The sequence below is a fragment of the Tauraco erythrolophus genome, chromosome 6, assembly GCF_009769465.1.
Source record: "Tauraco erythrolophus isolate bTauEry1 chromosome 6, bTauEry1.pri, whole genome shotgun sequence".
In the NCBI taxonomy this organism is placed as follows: Eukaryota; Metazoa; Chordata; class Aves; order Musophagiformes; family Musophagidae; genus Tauraco; species Tauraco erythrolophus.
This window is the reverse complement of record NC_141470.1, coordinates 56,419,779-56,436,816: the sequence shown is the minus strand read 5'-3', so window position 1 is coordinate 56,436,816 and position 17,038 is coordinate 56,419,779.

The window sequence follows — 17,038 nt, the reverse complement described above, 5'->3', positions numbered from 1 at the left end:
TCGAAATACGAGTGCTTGCATTAGATTTCTTTGATTTTTCAGAAGCTGCTCCACTTGCTTGGTGCTGTCCTTTTTTACACAGAGTTCCCAGTCTTCTCTTTGCATCTGTGTGTATGTCTGTATATCTACTGCAGCATATGCAGAGATACATAAATTTTATCTTTTTTTTATCTTCCTCCAAACTTCATTTCTCTCAGCAGTATTTTATCCAATTTGCACAGCAAAGTGTGTTTTTCCTCTACGAAATAAGCAAAAGAGGTGTAGAGTCCCATGCTTATATTTGGGTTATGTCATTTTAGTTATATGTAATCATAGCTTTATTTTTATGCAATTTCTTTTGGTTCTCTGCTAATCTGCATACTGTGCTGCTAATCTTTACAATGATTTTTCCTGAGGATGCTTAGAATCATAGAATCATAGAATCATAGAATGGTTAGGGTTGGAAGGGACCTTAAAGATCATCTAGTTCCAACCCCCCTGCCATGGGCAGGGACACCCTCCACTACACCAGGTTGCTCAAAGCCTCATCCAGCCTGGCCTTGAACACTTCCAGGGATGGGGCATCCACAACTTCTCTGGGCAACCTGTTCCAGTACCTCACCACCCTCTGAGTGAAAAATTTCTTCCTTATATCTAATCTAAATCTCCTCTCTTTAAGTTTAAAGCCATTGCCCCTTGTCCTGTCACTACATGCCCTTGTAAAAAGTCCCTCTCCAGCTTTCTTGGAGGCCCCCTTTAGGTACTGGAAAGCTGCTATAAGATCACCCCGAAGCCTTCTCTTCTCCAGGCTGAACAGCCCCAACTCTCTCAGCCTGTCTTCATAGCTGAGGCGCTCCAGCCCTCAGATCATCTTCGTGGCCCTCCTCTGGACTCGCTCCAGCAGTTCCATGTCCTTCTTATGTTGGGGACTCCAGAGCTGAACACAGTATTCTAGGTGGGGTCTCACGAGAGCTGAGTAGAGGGGCAGAATCACCTCCCTCGACCTGCTGGCCACACTTCTTTTGATAGAGCCCAGGATACGGTTGGCTTTCTGGGCTGCCAGTGCACATTGCCAGCTCATGTTGAGATTCTCATCCACCAGCACTCCCAAGTCCTTTTCCTCAGGGCTACTGTCAATTCATTCTCTGCCCAGCCTGTACTTGTGCTTGGGATTGCCCTGACCCATGTGCAGGACCTTGCACTTGGCCTTGTTGAACTTCATGAGGTTCTCCCAGGCACATCTCTCCAGCCTGTCAAGGTCCCTCTGGATGGCATCCCTTCCCTCCAGCGTGTCCACAACACCACACAGCTTGGTTTCATCTGCAAACTTGCTGAGGGTGCACTCAATCCCACTGTCCATGTTGACAACAAAGATGTTAAATAGCACTGTTCCCAGTACTGACCCCTGAGGAACACCACTCATTACAGGCCTCCACGTGGACATTGAACCGTTGACCACAACTCTTTGAGTGCGACCATCCAGCCAATTCCTTATCCACCGAGTGGTCCATCCATCAAAACCACATCTTTCCAGTTTAGAGATAAGGATGTCGTGTGGGACAGTATCAAATGCTTTGGATAAGTCCAGGTAGACGATGTCAGTTGCTCTTCCCCTATCCATCAATGCTGTAACCTCATCATAGAAGGCCACCAAATTAGTCAGGCAGAATTTGCCCCTAGTGAAGCCATGTTGACTGTCACCAATCACCTCCTTATTTTCTATGTGCCTTAGCATAGTCGCCAGGAGGATCTGCTCCATGATCTTGCCAGGCACAGAGGTGAGACTGGCTGGCCTGTAGTTCCCTGGGTCTTCTTTTTTCCCCTTTTTAAAGATGGAGGCTATGTTTCCCCTCTTGCAGTCAGTGGGAACTTCACCAGATTGCCACGACTTCTGAAATATGATGGATAGTGGCTTAGCAACTTCATCTGCCAGTTCCCTCAGGACCCGTGGATGCACCTCATCTGGTCCCATGGACTTGTCCACCTTCAGGTTCTTTAGATGGTCTTGGACCTGATCTTCTCCTACAGTGGGCGGCTCTTCATTCTCACAGTTTTGCTTTCTGTGACTTGGGCTGTGCAGCTGGAGCTCTTGCCAGTGAAGACTGAGGCAAAGAAGTCATTGAGAACCCCAGCCTTCTCCATATCCCGACTAGCCAGGTCCCCCGTTTCCTTCTGGAGAGGGCCTACATTTTCCCTAGATCTTTTTTTATCACTGACATATCTGTAGAAGTTTTTCTTGTTGCCCTTGATGTCCCTGGCCAGATTTAACTCTATCAGGGCTTTAGCTTTCCTAACCTGATCTCTGGTTGCTCAGACAATTGCTCTGTATTCTTCCCAGGCTACCTGTCCTTGCTTCCACCTCCTATAGGCCTTCTTTTTGTGCCTGAGTTGGTCCAGGAGCTCCTTGTTCATCCATGCAGGCCTCCTGGTGTTCCTACCTGACTTTCTCTTTGTTGGGATGCACCACTCCTGAGCTTGGAGGAGGTGATCCTTGAATATTAACCAGCTTTCTTGTGTCCCTCTTCCCTCCAGGGCCTCATCCCATTGTCCTCGAGCGAGGAGATCCCTGAAGAGGTCCAAGTCTGCTTTCCTGAAATCCAGGGTAGTGAGCCTGCTATGCACCCTCCTTGCTTCTCTAAGTATCTTGAATTCTGCCATTTCATGATCGCTGCAGCCAAGGCTGTCCTTGAGCGTCACGTTCCCCACCAGCCCTTCATTGTTGGTGAGAACAAGGTCCAGCAAATCACCTCTCCTCGTTGGTTCCTCTACCACTTGGAGAAGGAAGTTATCATCCATGCGTTCCAGGAACCTCCTTGAGTGCCTATGCCCTGCTGTGTTGTCCTTCCAACAGATATTGGGGTGGTTGAAGTCCCCCATGAGGACCAGGGCTCGTGAATGTGAGGCAGCTCCTATCTGTCTGTAGAGGGCCTCATCCACCCACTCCTCCTGGTCAGGTGGTCTGTAGCAGAACCCTACTACTACGTCCCCTGTCCCTGCTCTCCCTTTAATCCTAACCCATAAACTCTCAGTCGGGACCTCATTCGTCCGCAGTTGCAGCTCCATGCACTCTAGCTGGTCCTTGACATAGAGGGCAACTCCTCCTCCTCTTCTCCCCTGCCTATCCTTCCTAAAGAGCCTGTACCCTTCTATTCTGACACTCCAGTCATAGGATTCATCCCACCACATCTCCGTGAAGCCAATAAGATCATATCCCAACAGGTGCACACACACATCTAACTCCTCTTGCTTATTCCCCATGCTGCACACATTGACATAAAGGCATTTAAGTTGAATTTTTAAATGTTGTGAATTCTTAGCCGGTAAAGAACTCTGACCTGTCCACCCACGATGGATATATTAAAAACATATACTTCCTAAGACAAAACCTTTTTTCTACTTGCTCCAATTCAGCCTAGCTATTTGCATAATGCACACCTATTTTTCATATTTCATTGATGCTGCGCTCAGACAGAGTGGTGGACTCTGTGCATAAGTACATCATCAGGTCCTTTCCAGGTCTATTTGCATTTGTGGTTGTTAGCAAATGATCCTGAACCATATGGGATCAGCAGAGAGCTTTTCTCTCATCTCCAAAGAGCCTGAAATCTCACTGTCCGTTGCTTACCAGACATAGGGTATCACTCTGGAGCTCAAAAAAAGAAGTGTTTATGTGGCATGAGAACTTCATATGGCCATTTACATGTCACATCCTTTCACAGGTCTGAGCCACAATTTTAAAAATCTCTTGATGGAATGTACATGCCTCTCCCTGAAGTGCTGATTTTGCTCCACAGCTGAGCTGCACCTTCTTTGGAAATAAGTACAGTTTCACTAAAATAAACAAGGATATACTGATATCTAGTAGCTAAGGATCTTCTTGTTCTTTACATAAATAAATGCAAAAGACTGCACTCCCTGGCCTCGTTTGTGAATTTTGCAGCATACAGTGAAGAACTTAAGGATGGATGGAAAGCATCTGGAAGTAGAGTTTTAGCTATATGAGGGAATTCTTTATCGAAAGAAAGCTAGAGAAAGCCCACACCTTCTGCAATGTTTTCCCCAGACACTCTCTTGCCACACTAATTCGTACCTGCAATGGATATCTCAGCTAAAGATCTTCACCCTCTTCACGCAAGTGCAGCAGATTTCGAGTAAGATATCTGTGCATGTGCAGATATGCATGTGAAGAAAGAGAGTTAGTGCTTATTCATATGTGTGTTTAGCGTGACAGGAGGGTCAGAAGAGATGATAATAGTTTGTCAAAAATAATAAATTACGATTACACTAGGGAAAGAGAAGGTTGGTAATGCCTGGTTGATCTATTCTTTCTTGACACATTTATATGTGTGTTATTTCCAGCGTATTACAAGACCTTAGTGGGTATTGACTGATTACTTTGTCCTCGCTTATTCCAGTGTGACTCCATCAGCTTCCCTGGTACTGAACCAATATACCTGAGCATACCACTAAACGAATATTGGTTCTGTCACTTTGTCATACAAATATGCTGCAGGTAGAAACAAACTGATCCTGAGGCCAAACATGTGGTGTGGATTGTGTTTACAAAGATCAGTGATGAGGACAGAACCCTTCAATTAGTCCAGTGGTTTCTGGTAAATCTTTCCTTTTTTTTCCCCACTTTAAAAAAAAAATAAAACTAATTATTAATAAAATTATTATGAAACACTCCGTTCCTATTCACATCCTGAGCAGTGAACCAGTAGCCAGAGACATTTCATAACACTGGTGAAAATTTACACTATTGATCCCTTTTGTGATAGGAGTGTTTTGAGTTTTGCCAGACACAAATGTGTCTGACGCCCTGCTAGTGCCATGTGCTGCACAGGCTGCCCCGGTGAGCGTGCTGGCAAGTTCATCAAGAGCTGCTGCCTGCAAAAGTAAGGTCTTGATGCATGTATGGGGTTTGGGATTTTTTTTTTTTTCTTTGATAATGTTTTAAAGCTAGCCACAGCTTCCTGTGCAACTTGAACTCAGTGCTCGAAGCATGCCCCAATGTCACTTCCATGTGACTCGATGTGTCAAAAACTCAGTTGGTGTATGCAGCCTTGCTTTCCCCTCGTCTCTGGTTCACAGTGCCAGCATCCATAGGGGATGGAGGTCCTTGCTCCTGGTGTTCAAAGCAAAAAGGTGTCCTGTGGGTCTCTGCTGGTACACAGCAAGAGGCTGTCAGAAGTTTGACAACCATAGCACAGAAATGTGCTATTTGGGGTTCTTGGTCTCATTGCTTCAAAATGTCACAGAGATCAAGAGTTTAGCAAGATTAACATTAGGGTTCAGTGTTACATGAAAATTAGACTGTTCAGAAGTAAATAATCAAAAAAATATTTGCAAAAGTTACAAAGTACCAAGTTTTGAAGATTTAAACCAGTCTGGTAAGATGTCTCCGAGGGACACAATTCATCTTGCTAGAAGTTTCTTGCAAATGCTCCTAAACCACCACTGTCAGAGTCAACCTCTGGGCTCTGTTTAAGCTGATCACTGGCCTGATTGATTTTTAGGTACTGAACAACAGAAAACAAGATTAAATCAGAGACTAATCCACGTTATACAACTGTGACCGCAATTAATGTGACAGACATGATGCACAGTTGCAGTGGAGAAAGCAAAACCATTTTCACGAAAAACAGAACATGCCAACCAAGAAATGACTCAGTCTTTGCAGCATTTCAATAGAAATTTCTTTGACAGTCTGCATGGACACACCTACACTTACATATAGTGTGAGTAGCTTAAGAAATCTAAACTTGTCTCACAATCTCAGGTCAAAAGGAAATCACTCATTAAAGGAAAAATGGTAAACATGATTTAAGCACTTTTGAAAGGCACTGTGCTGATAGCAAAATGCTTTGACATCCAGAGAGCAAGCACAAACTGGATGGACAGATTTCCCTACACAGTAACACTTCTTGCTTTGGTCCCAAGAAACTGTCCCACCCGAGGGTGAGTTTTTTGGCTGAGAAGACCAGGCAGTACCTGCTGTAGCCATGATGTGATCGATTACCCTTCTGCTGCACCTGAACTGAACCTGCACGTGCTCCCATCAGCTACTGGGCAACCATCAGGAATCAGCCCCCTCCATTTGGGCTGGACCAGCTTTGCCCTTGTGACCCAGGGAGCTGTTTGTATCCCATTTCTAATGCCTCAAAACAAAACTCTCTACTTGCTCAGCTGCCACAGAAGCATTGGTTCCCCATATTCCCCCAGTGCTGCTCAGCAGCTCTGCACACTGCCTTGATGCTCTCAGCGCACCATTGTAGCAAGTCTACTTGCACACTACAGCAGTTGGCCCCGCCATTTGATGGCCAGCAGCATTCAGCATTTTCTCTCTCATCCCAGTGACTCTCCCTCTGCCAGGCTGTAGCTCCAGGGACATGGGAGGATGGGAACCCTGTGGACCAGCTGGGGACCTACGAGTTTGTTTCCTCAGCAAGGAGCCACAGAGGCTGCCAGCTCCTCATGCTGGATGAGAGCTCAACATTGATGGCCATCACCCATAGGTGGCTGGAGCGCTGACAGCCCCACCATCCAAGGCCTGGTAAAAACACCCAAATCTTTCCTTGTCAGCAAGGTCGGCCTAGATAAATGCCAAAGGACAGAAGCACAGCAGCAGCTCCAATTGAGAAAATACATCCTGCTTATCATTACAGCTCTCAGTAACATCAAAGCAGCTTGGCTGAAGTTCAGCTCTTTACTCCAGCCTTCATCTGTGTTATTGTACTTGTTCTCATCTTATCCCTAAAAGTGTTAAAATGATTTTCCATCTCACTTTGTGGTTCTGACACTTGTATAAAACTTTTTTTCCTGTGCTCAGGTTTTCCCTGAAGCTATGATCTCCAAACACAACTCAGGAAGTTAATGATGTTTAGTTTGGAGACCTGAGTCTCTGCCTCAGCCACTCTGCTTGGTGTCATCTAGCCCTGTTGTAACTGAGGAAACCATGTATGACCCAAGTTACCTCTTAACTGTGAAAGAGTATGTCCTCTTGTAGGCTTAGGGTGGGAATTTTAACCCTGCTCTTGAGGAGTCAGGGATCTCTCACTTTGGTAAGAAAAAACACTACAATTCTTTTCACGATTCCACTCTAATTTACCTTTTCACGTCCTTTTTTTAAGATAATCTAGACTGTCATACATAAGTTACTATGGCACAGTAATTACTACTTGATAAAAAAAAAAGAACAAATACAGAAATTATTTTTTTCTATCTTCTTGCTTTTAGTGATGTCTCTTCCCTCAGTATACTCATGACTCTTGTTCTTGCACTGTTTGCTTACCAGCTCAGTAGATAAAGTCCAGAAGCCTCCCGAATTAGGTAAGTGTATGGCTATTTTTAACTGAGTTGAACGTTACATGTTTGTATGGCATGTTGTGCAACAGATATACACTGGTGTCATATGACATTCTGCCCAGACACTTGTCCTAAATTTAGCTCTAAATTTAACCTGAGAGAAGTAGGGCAAATAATTAAATGTCAGCCCTGCAAAACAAACCTGTTGCATTGTGATTGGAACTTAAAGGAGACATAAACCTCTGGTCCTCTCTCTTGCGTGCTCAAAGCAGTCAGTGCAGGACAATGAAGCTTTCTCAACGGCAGTATGAAGGACAGTTCATTTGATCAGGGCTTCAGACATTGTATTCATTACATATGATTTTGGCCGCAAAGTAAAAACAGGACAGAGTAAATATGATGATGGTGCAGTGACTTCTAGCACAGTCTATTCTGGTTCTTTCACTGCTCCTGTCTGCACAGCAACAGATGAAGTCCCAGGCTTGGCTATCTCATCACAAGGAGCAGACCAGCGTAGCACGGCAGGAGGCAAAGTATATGACAGCTTGTCTTCCTGCTTTGAGTTTCTGAGCTACCTGGCAGCAAACCCACTTCCAGTTGGGATGGCCAGAAGCCACCTTCAGCATTCATCCCAAGCCAGGCTGGAGGCCATTTCTCAGGAACCGAAACCACCTACTTCTCCCTGGGCCTGTGCATGGAATGGTCCTGCTCTGCCTTGCCACTCTAGTAGCATCTGCTATCCTTAGTTTAACTCCAAGCATATAGAAAGTCATAATTCCTTGCACTTAATTGTGCTCAAAGTTATGGACACTTCTGCAAGCTGCTGAATTTAGGTTAGGGTCATTTTTTGGTTTTTGAGGGCTGTTTATCTGTGGCAACAATAAAGTAAAGACAGACCTCTTTCTAGAAAGCCTATTGTTCTCATGTCATAGAGGGAGGGGAAGGAGAGCAATGCAACAGGACTTATTGCATACAGCAGGCACAACAGTTAGAAACAAATCAGTCTTAAAGGAATTAGAGGGTACCAGAGAAATGCATCAGAAAAGAATTTGTTTGTAAACTAGCATAAGGCATTAAATGGAGGGGTAAACACCCATTGTATATTTCCAAAGACTGCTTTAAAAAAAACTGTGGAAGCGTTTCCCATCAAAATCGCTTTCATTTTTCCATCTTCACTGGTCTGGAGCTGCTGTTTTTCCCAGGACCTTTGCTACTGACAGTAGCTTGTGTCTCTTGTTGCTGTTTTCATCCTCCTGTTTCCCTACAAGAGCCTTGGAGCAATGGAGTAGCAGCAACACCTCTGAATTTTGTGGATCTTGTAAAGGTCAAGCAAAAGACAAGTCTTTCATTAGAATTCTTACTAACATACATTATAACGTAAGATAAATGCTATTTGCACAGCAAAGAGTAGCTGAAAGATAATGTTTATGCTTTCCTTCTTCCTCCAAGGAACGTGTATTAGTTTATACAGTCTTTGGATTGTGTTCGCTTCATATTAGCATTTCACGTTCCCTCTGACTGATTCCTCTTTCAGTTTGAGTCGGTGAATGTGACCTTATGATGACATTTGCAGAGAGGCAGTGACTGCAGAAGCTACAAGCTCTCCCAAAGCTTGCTGCCAGGGCAGGTCCAGGCTGAGTCATCAGATACCTGAAATGGGCTTAGAACCCTGGATACTGGGTGTTTCCTGTTGTGCTTAAATCATATTCCCAGAGGAGTGAGGACTCCATTTCGTTTGTATCTGAAAGGTAAAAATTTTCTGTGAGGAGCCACTGTGCAGAGGTGGAAGCTGTACACTGAGCTGAAGTCCACCCTGACTTGGGGGTGTGAGTCAGGAGCCATTAGCGTGAGATAAATTCCTCCAGAAAGGGGAATCATGCTCTAAATAGAGTGATCTCAAAACACCTACTTCCTTGCAGCACTGAGGAATTTAAGCAGGCAGAGTCAGCAAGAAGTACGCATATTGTATTCCCCTACCCCTGGGCATGTGTGACATCCCGCACCTTTTCCCATACAAGTGCCTCTGGCTCCTTGACTCTCTCAGGGTACTGGGGCCAAAGCAATCATTAGTTCTTGCAAAGAAAATTGAAACCATCTTCCCCTGTGGGAGTTTCTATCTTCTTGTTATTTGAACATGGGTTGTATAGGAAGAGGCACAGGAGGTTTGCTTTTGGTTCTGGTGTTTCCATTTAATCTTCGGTCCATTTAATCTTCGGGAGTGTCTGATGGAAGCACAGCATGGCAACCCTGAATGCAAAGCTCTGCTCACTGGAATATCATTGCAAAAGGTACAGAGATGTGTGGCCTAGGTCTATGCTCTCAGCAAAATATGCCACCCAAAACATCTTGCTGTCTTTCTACAGTAAAATAGTTCAGACGTGATAAGTAACAAGGGAACGGTTCCAGGTAATTGGTGCACAAAGCAGTATGCTGTTCTGTGGCAAAGTATTATGAGGATTTTCTGTCCAGGGACTGTTACTGTTACAACTAATCGTATTTTCTTCCTTTGAAACAGCCACCTATGAATCAAGTGTTTGAGTGCAGTAGAGTTACTCATCATCAGCAGTCAGAGGCTATGGGCAAGAATACAGCCTGTGCTAACGTCCATTTTCACCTGCATTTCATCATGTAATGGCACATCTGTGGCAGCTCGGCACACAAATTGAGTCTGTAACAAGCTCATCAGTCTTCTGGGATGCACAAATGAACTTTGTTTTTTCACCAACCTCAGTTGCCTGATCCGTTTTGTCTTAAAACAAAATGGCACTTAGCAGAGCTGAAGGGCTACTTAATTCATTAATGGAAGTAGAGACTCTGAACAAACCCCAAAATTAAGGAGACGTTAAATGTGCTTTGTGACCTGACTTCTGCTCACTACTTTGAGGAAACATGAAGAATAAAGCGAATCTTGCTGTTTATTTTGCCATTTGTTATTTCCACGTGGTCATCCTTCTTTGCCTGCACTCAGATTCAAGTCTCTTTTATTGTGCTCTGTTTGTGAGACCCTAGCTGGTTCCCCCCATCAGCATGAGTTGGCTATTTTCATCACTTTCTATTTAAAGAGAAAGCAAACAGATATAATATGCAGTGTCTGAGTTTCAAATCTGTTCCTGAAAATGGTGTAAATTTATGTATTTATTTTTGCAGGTGACATTTTGTAATCTCTTGGAATGTCTTGGGGTTAAGCTGAAAATGTGGATCCATAACTCTGTGTGCCCCAGGGGAACTATTAACAAATCTGATGCAACGCTAATAAATCATAATGATTGTTACTATTATGCTTTGGATGTGTCGTAATAAAGCTACAACATTGTTTTATTGGGAAAAAAAATCAATCCTCAAATGTATGATTTCATTCCTGTATAGTAATATCTCTGTAATTAATATTTCAAACTTCTATGAGGTCTTCCTCTGAGGATACCAAAGTATTTCACAAAAACAAATTAAATAAGGTCTTCTTCAGCAATCGCCATCCATATAAGTAGTCTTGTTGGCTTCCCATCTGCAAGGAATTTAGGACTCTTCTCTAAAGTTAATGGGTTTGATTATTTCCACTTCACTTATGTAGAAAATGAGACACAGAGGAGTTAAATGATTTACTCAAGACAAAACAGAGAGGTAGTGGTATCTGAAAATAGATCTTCTGAAGCAGAGTCCTGTGCTTTTATCAGAAAATGGTGCAGCAGTGTTCATAGGAGCTCCAAATACATCAAAGGGGTGCACAGGCCTTTGGCAAGGAAACTCAGGAACATGGGAGGGAGGGAATTGCAGTGTGCTTGGTGTGAATGGCATGGGGTGCCTGCAGTGTTCATAGCTGATGGGACCTTGAACTCCGGTATCTTTTTTATGATCAAACAGTTCATTCTGGAAGATGTAGGCAACCCATTGGCCTCTGCCAAACATGAATCTGCATCACAATATTGGCATTTTTTCCTTGAGATCAGTGGGACAATCAAGCCAGTCATAAGAGTGCCAAGGGTGTGGATCCGATGAGAGACTGCCAAAAGGCAAGCAGAAGCGTTAAATGTGGGAGATAGTCACTCTTGTTTTAAGCCAAGGCTGGTTACAATCTTAAAGTAATATCAGGAAAAAATTAATGGGTGGTTGTTTAAAAGTCACGGAGGGTTGGCTGACATGTTTCAAGGGCGTAAGAGTTTCACACACCCTCTTGGTGACGACCATCCAGGGCTCCTTTGCCTGCCACAGTAGCTGCTGAATGTCCTTAACTTGGGACAAAACACAGCCCTAGCACTACTTAATGAGGGGCAGATGGTTTTGTAGTCAGCAGGAGAGGTGGACGTGTCAGATATCGGCCATGCTGTCATGCTGGAGCAGTGGTATCAAGGAGCAAGCATGGAGAGGGAATGATGCTGGTCCTGAAAGACTCTAAAAGCAAAGCAGGTGAGTTGGAAGGGATCACCTATTAGTGGATGATATGTCTTGTTAAATTGGTTCCCTTCAAGATTGCTCTTGTTAAGCCTTAGACAGGGGGATATTTATGCATTGACAGGGTGAGAACAGCTAGCCTGAGTCTCCACAAGCTACGTGGAAAGGAAAAGCAGACCCATTGTAATCTAGGCTTTATTCTCTTTATATGCAATGTTTTGCCATGGGAATCAGTGAAGTAGGAGCTGAAGGAAAAAGCATAGGCATCATTTTGATACCATATTATACTGTTTCCCTTCATTCATCTTATTAGCTGGACGGATACTTAGAAAACCTTCCCAAAATGAATATTATCCCCATGTTTCCAGCTAATCCAGAGTGACATTCTCCTGTATGTGCCTGACTGTTTCTTCTAGCTCATCCCTGAATGGGTGCTATCTCTCCCTTGGCCAGCTTGCCCTCTGCCAGACATGGGGAAGATGGCTACCATTTCACATTTATGGCCCCAAGGAGTCTGAGAGAGGGTCTGTTATTCACCTTTACATGGTACAAGAGCAGTTCTTTTCCAGTAGTAAGCTCTTACAAATACTACTTGGAACAGGTTGACAGCCGCTTTTGGTCATTTTTATAATCCTGAAGTCTCAAACTTGCAAGCCTTAAAAAGATATGCACCACTCTAAAACATCAATAAATACCCATATAATGTTTGCCTGTTTCGTTTAACAAGCGCAGCTAAAAGAAAAGTCAATTGAGCTCCTTTCTCCCCAAGTAAATAAAACTCTACAGGACACATATTTTACTTCAAATTATAAGGCAATTTTTTTTCTCTTTAGGTTCCAGAAACATGCCCATATATGGTCTACTTGTCAGGGACAATAAATAATGATGTAATAGAAAGGTCAACTTTGTGTCATTTAGCTACAGATGCTTGATGAAGTGAAGTTCTTCTGATAATGCAACAAAGAAGAACTTTAAGATGGGTAAAAGTTTCTGCCGTACATCTTCAAACAGGAAATCTGAGATTCAGAACAACTTATATTTTGGCTTGTATTCGCTGATCCATGGGGTGATCCAGAATAACTCCAGGCTTCAAAGCGAGAGCGTTTCAAAGCTGTCTTGCAGTTGATCGAAACATCCAGGCAAAGCAGGGAGATGAATACCAGCGAGGATTTTCTGAATTAAGACTTAATCAAGGAGATAACCCATTTCAACAGTATTAATACCCTTTTATTTCAGAACAAAAAGGTAATGCAAATATGCATGTTTCAAACTTATTTATCATTTTCTATTTGTCAGTTTTCTATGTCTATGCAAATATGTATTCCTGTAGCAGTTTGTAACGTAACACCCTAATGCAGTTTTTGGTGGTTTTGATTTGTTGGGTTTTTTTATTGTCAAATAAGCCATAAAACACTCGCTGGTGTTAAGCAGGACGGTAGCTCTGCCATTTCCGTATTTTTCTTTACTTGTAGGTGATGCTTATATCTTTGTCCCTAGAATAACTTGCTCAGAAATAATTGTTGTTGTGATAACATGTTAAGCTACAACGTAGTGTGCAAGCACAGTGTGGAAGGAAAAAAAAATGACATCAGCAAATGATGTCTTGCATTTATAATTTCCAGCTGGTATGACACTGAGAAGAAATAAAAGCTTACAGGTATGTGCATTTCCAGTAAAGAATTTGCACAGAGTCATAATTTGAACGGCATCGTAACATATGCCAGACTGACAGGTGACCTGTTTTGACAGCAGGGGCTGGACGAGGGAATTGGTTTGCTTGGAGGATTCCTTTGGGAAGCTCAGCTTTGCTCCTGCAGTGCTGGGCTAGAACTTGAGCAGTTTGCATAAGCTGTCATTACAAAATACATTTGCCTGTTGCCACAGTTGGACAGCACAAGGTGTCATTCTTCTAAATGTCCCAGGTATGGCAGATCTGATGGGCACTGAAATCTTTATGGTTTTAAAAAAAACATTTGCTCCCCAACCATAGTTATTCAACATAATATCCTCTGAGAACCGCAAAGATTTATCTGGAAACTGACCTAAAACGCAGGAAAAAATGTGAGTACTTAAAGAGCTGCAAATTGGTCTAGTTTCTGTTGCCAGCAGAGGATCTGGCCTGAAAGGTGCCACAGTAGGAGCTAAAGCAGAGGCTTGGTTTACTGTGAAGACTTCCAGCCATGTTTACCTTTCCCCTGTGTGCTCCTGCTGCTCTCAGAGTAAAAAGGCAAACGCATGGAAAGGCAAACACGTATCTGCAGAAGCTGGAGCTCAATCATTCCTTGCAAAAGCAAAACGAGCAAGCCGCTCCTCTTTCTCTTTGCCAGCCTCCAAAGACTTGGTTTTGTTTTTAGAAATGTGGTTTAATCGCACCCCGAGCATAAATAACTGAGGTCTGGTATTGAGTTCAAGCTGACTGGGTTAAACTCGCGCAAAGGCAGGCAAAGTCCCCCGCTCTGCTCCCTTAGTGACCTTGTCACTCACCTGCCACCCTCCCCTGACAGCAATAAGTAATTCTGCTAATTCTGCTGCCTGGGATCTATTGAAGGAGGACAGGCAGCCTTGTTAAGCTTTTCTTTAAGGAAGTGCTATCAATGGGGACCGGTTTGTTTCAGATGATAATGGTACTGAATAGCGGGGTTCTGCATGTTCAAAGCCAGCTGTAATCCTTGTTGTTTATTTATGTTGCATCAGAGATCAGAGGGCAAAAGCTGTGTGTTGACAGAGCTTGTAGCCCAAATATAGTAGCAACCTAATTGTGTTTTTTGTAGCTTTAACCATAAAGCAGTGGTTACTAGTAGTCACCCTGGTGAGTAGTGCCTCTGGGTTCAGAGGTCTGCCAGGTACAGCTGCTCGTTAACGTGGGGCAGAGCGTCACAGCCTGTCCTTGCCCCAACCATTTCATTTCCATCCTTGCCTTCTGGTCACGGAATGCAGCTAAGTTTCCTCTATATGGCACAGGCCTGATTGCTACATCTAAATAAACACACTCTCACTGAAATCCAGATGGCAAAATTAAGAACCAGGATCAGGCTCTTCGTGGAAAGGATGATAAAATTAGATCCAGAAGATCTTGTTGGACTGAGCTATTAAATGACAGCACGGGCAGCAGTATCCTACGATGTATCTCTGCCCAGAGAGATCACTATGAAGCCGTTCAGAACCTGAAGGCAAAGCGATCTCTAAGGAATGATAAGGGCACTGTACCCACAGCTTCAAAATCAGGTTCAGCTCTTACAGCACGTGTGCCACCTGCGTGCGCAGATGGGCTCTCGGGCTGCCAGAGAAATGCAGGGGACAGGCAAACATTAAAACCTCCCCGAATCCCTGAAGTTGGGGAGAACAGTAAACCCAGCACTTAACTTGTAAATCTGATTCCAATACTTTAAACCTGCAGTAAGTGGGCTTAGAGCAACCAAATAGATTCCAAGCTGCATTTAGAAAGACCACTGGCCAGACCTTACTTATCTAAACCAGTTCAACCATTCCTAGCAATGAAGATTGTTTTTTTCTTCACACCTTCATTACAGAAGCTTATAGCTTACAGTGCGCTGGTCTAGCGGGCTTTCAGACGGTTGTGGTAGCTCACCACTGGCCACAGATGGGGTGGCCTTAGCCCTGCTGTGTCAGCCAAGCCAGTAGGTCTGGCGGCTGCAGCAGCATCAGGTGATGCCATCGAGCTCAGCCGCGGTGAAAGAAGGTTAAATGAAATGACTTGAAACAGTGCCTGACCCTCGTGGCTCTGCGGTTTTAAACAAAAGCATCTCCAGGTGGAAAGGGAGGGTGGTGGCTCCGCTCTGCTCCACTCAAGGCTGTTGCAAGGGGAGCTGTAGGGAGGAGACACGTGTCATGGCTCCTGCCAAGCTCACACTCACCATGCAGGGCAGTCTGAGGTAGCGGAGACAGGCACAGGGAAGCAAGAATGCCTTGAAGCCCAACTAGAACCACCTCTGCTGGGGCTCAGGATTGCCAAGTCTGTCTTTGACTGTCAAGACCAAACCAAAAGGTCCTGCAGCCCCAGGATGGGACCCTCACACCTTCATCGGTGTTGTGTCAGTTAGATGAGCAGAACTGAAAGCTTTTTCTATTTTGGGCCCCACGGTGTTTCTTCCTGCAGGATGAGTCAGTGGCGGGAGCTGCAGCCAGCACTGTTGTTTCTACACTCCATGGGACTCCTGTCAAAATATTTAGATTAGTGAGGATCACCAACATGCAGGGGAGGTTCTCCCTTTCCTCTGAGAGTGGGTGGGACCCAGTTAACCCATACAAAGAGTAAGAGGGTGAAATAGGAGTGATCCCCGAACTCAAAATCTTCCTTTTCCCTCCTTGTGCCTCGAGAAAGTGTGAAACAAAAGGAGGAGGGCGGGTAAGATGTCTAGAAATGGCCTTTACACTTAGATCCATTGGAGGTTTAGTGAGGCACCTAAATCAGTTCACTCTTCTGTGCCAGAGTGCGGAATTGCATTGGCAGTAGTCTCCTGTACGCTCCTCAAAGCCCTGACCGCCCACAAAGGCACTCTGACACCCAGCTCTGAAGCACAGTGAGGCTGGACCCACTGCCCTGCTCTGCCTCCTGTGCTGTCAGGATGCTGGTGGTGCAACTGGGAGAAAAAGAGGAGGGATCTGAGCCCCATGCTCCACTGTCACAGGTTGCCCTCGCAGAGGAGCACTTTCATCTCCGTTCTTGCCTCCTCCAAAGAGTCATTGTGCATCATCTCCATTAAGAGTTTATGATCGGATCCTGCCCTCAGCTCCATTAACTGCTTAGTTGTAGGTCTCTGAGTCAAAATCCGGGCCAGGTCCCGACATTTAGGCAGTCCCTACATTGCAGTTCTGGTTGCTGCTGACAAGCCCTCAGACTCCAGCCCGCGGTTTCACACATCCACAGCACACCATTACTGAGTGAGTATGTAGGCTGACAGACTATGAGAGTGCTGCCCAGCATGCCAGCAGTTGAGCAAGCCAAGTAGCAGCGGAAGCTGATGGGAAAACAAGGCTGTGCATGGTTCTTGGCCAGCTACAGGCTGGAGCACAGCCAAGGACAGGTACTGGAGCAGCTGGGGCGTGGGGCAGGCAGCAGCTCTGCATGGGAGCTATCAGTGGTTGATGCCTGGGCTTGGTTCCTTGGGACAGCAGGGGTCATAGCAGAGCTGAGGCACACCAGCTCTCAGTGGAGAAGGTAACCAACAGCAGCAGGAGAGATCTGGCTGAAACTAAAAAAAGAAAACCCAGCAAAATTGGGGTTACATTATCTACAGCAACAGAAGTTTTTATTTGGTAGTTTTTATGGCTGCAAAATACATCCTTCATCGTTAAAAGTTGTAACTTCAGTCTGGGCTTCCCTTTACCCTGACTCTTCCCGCTT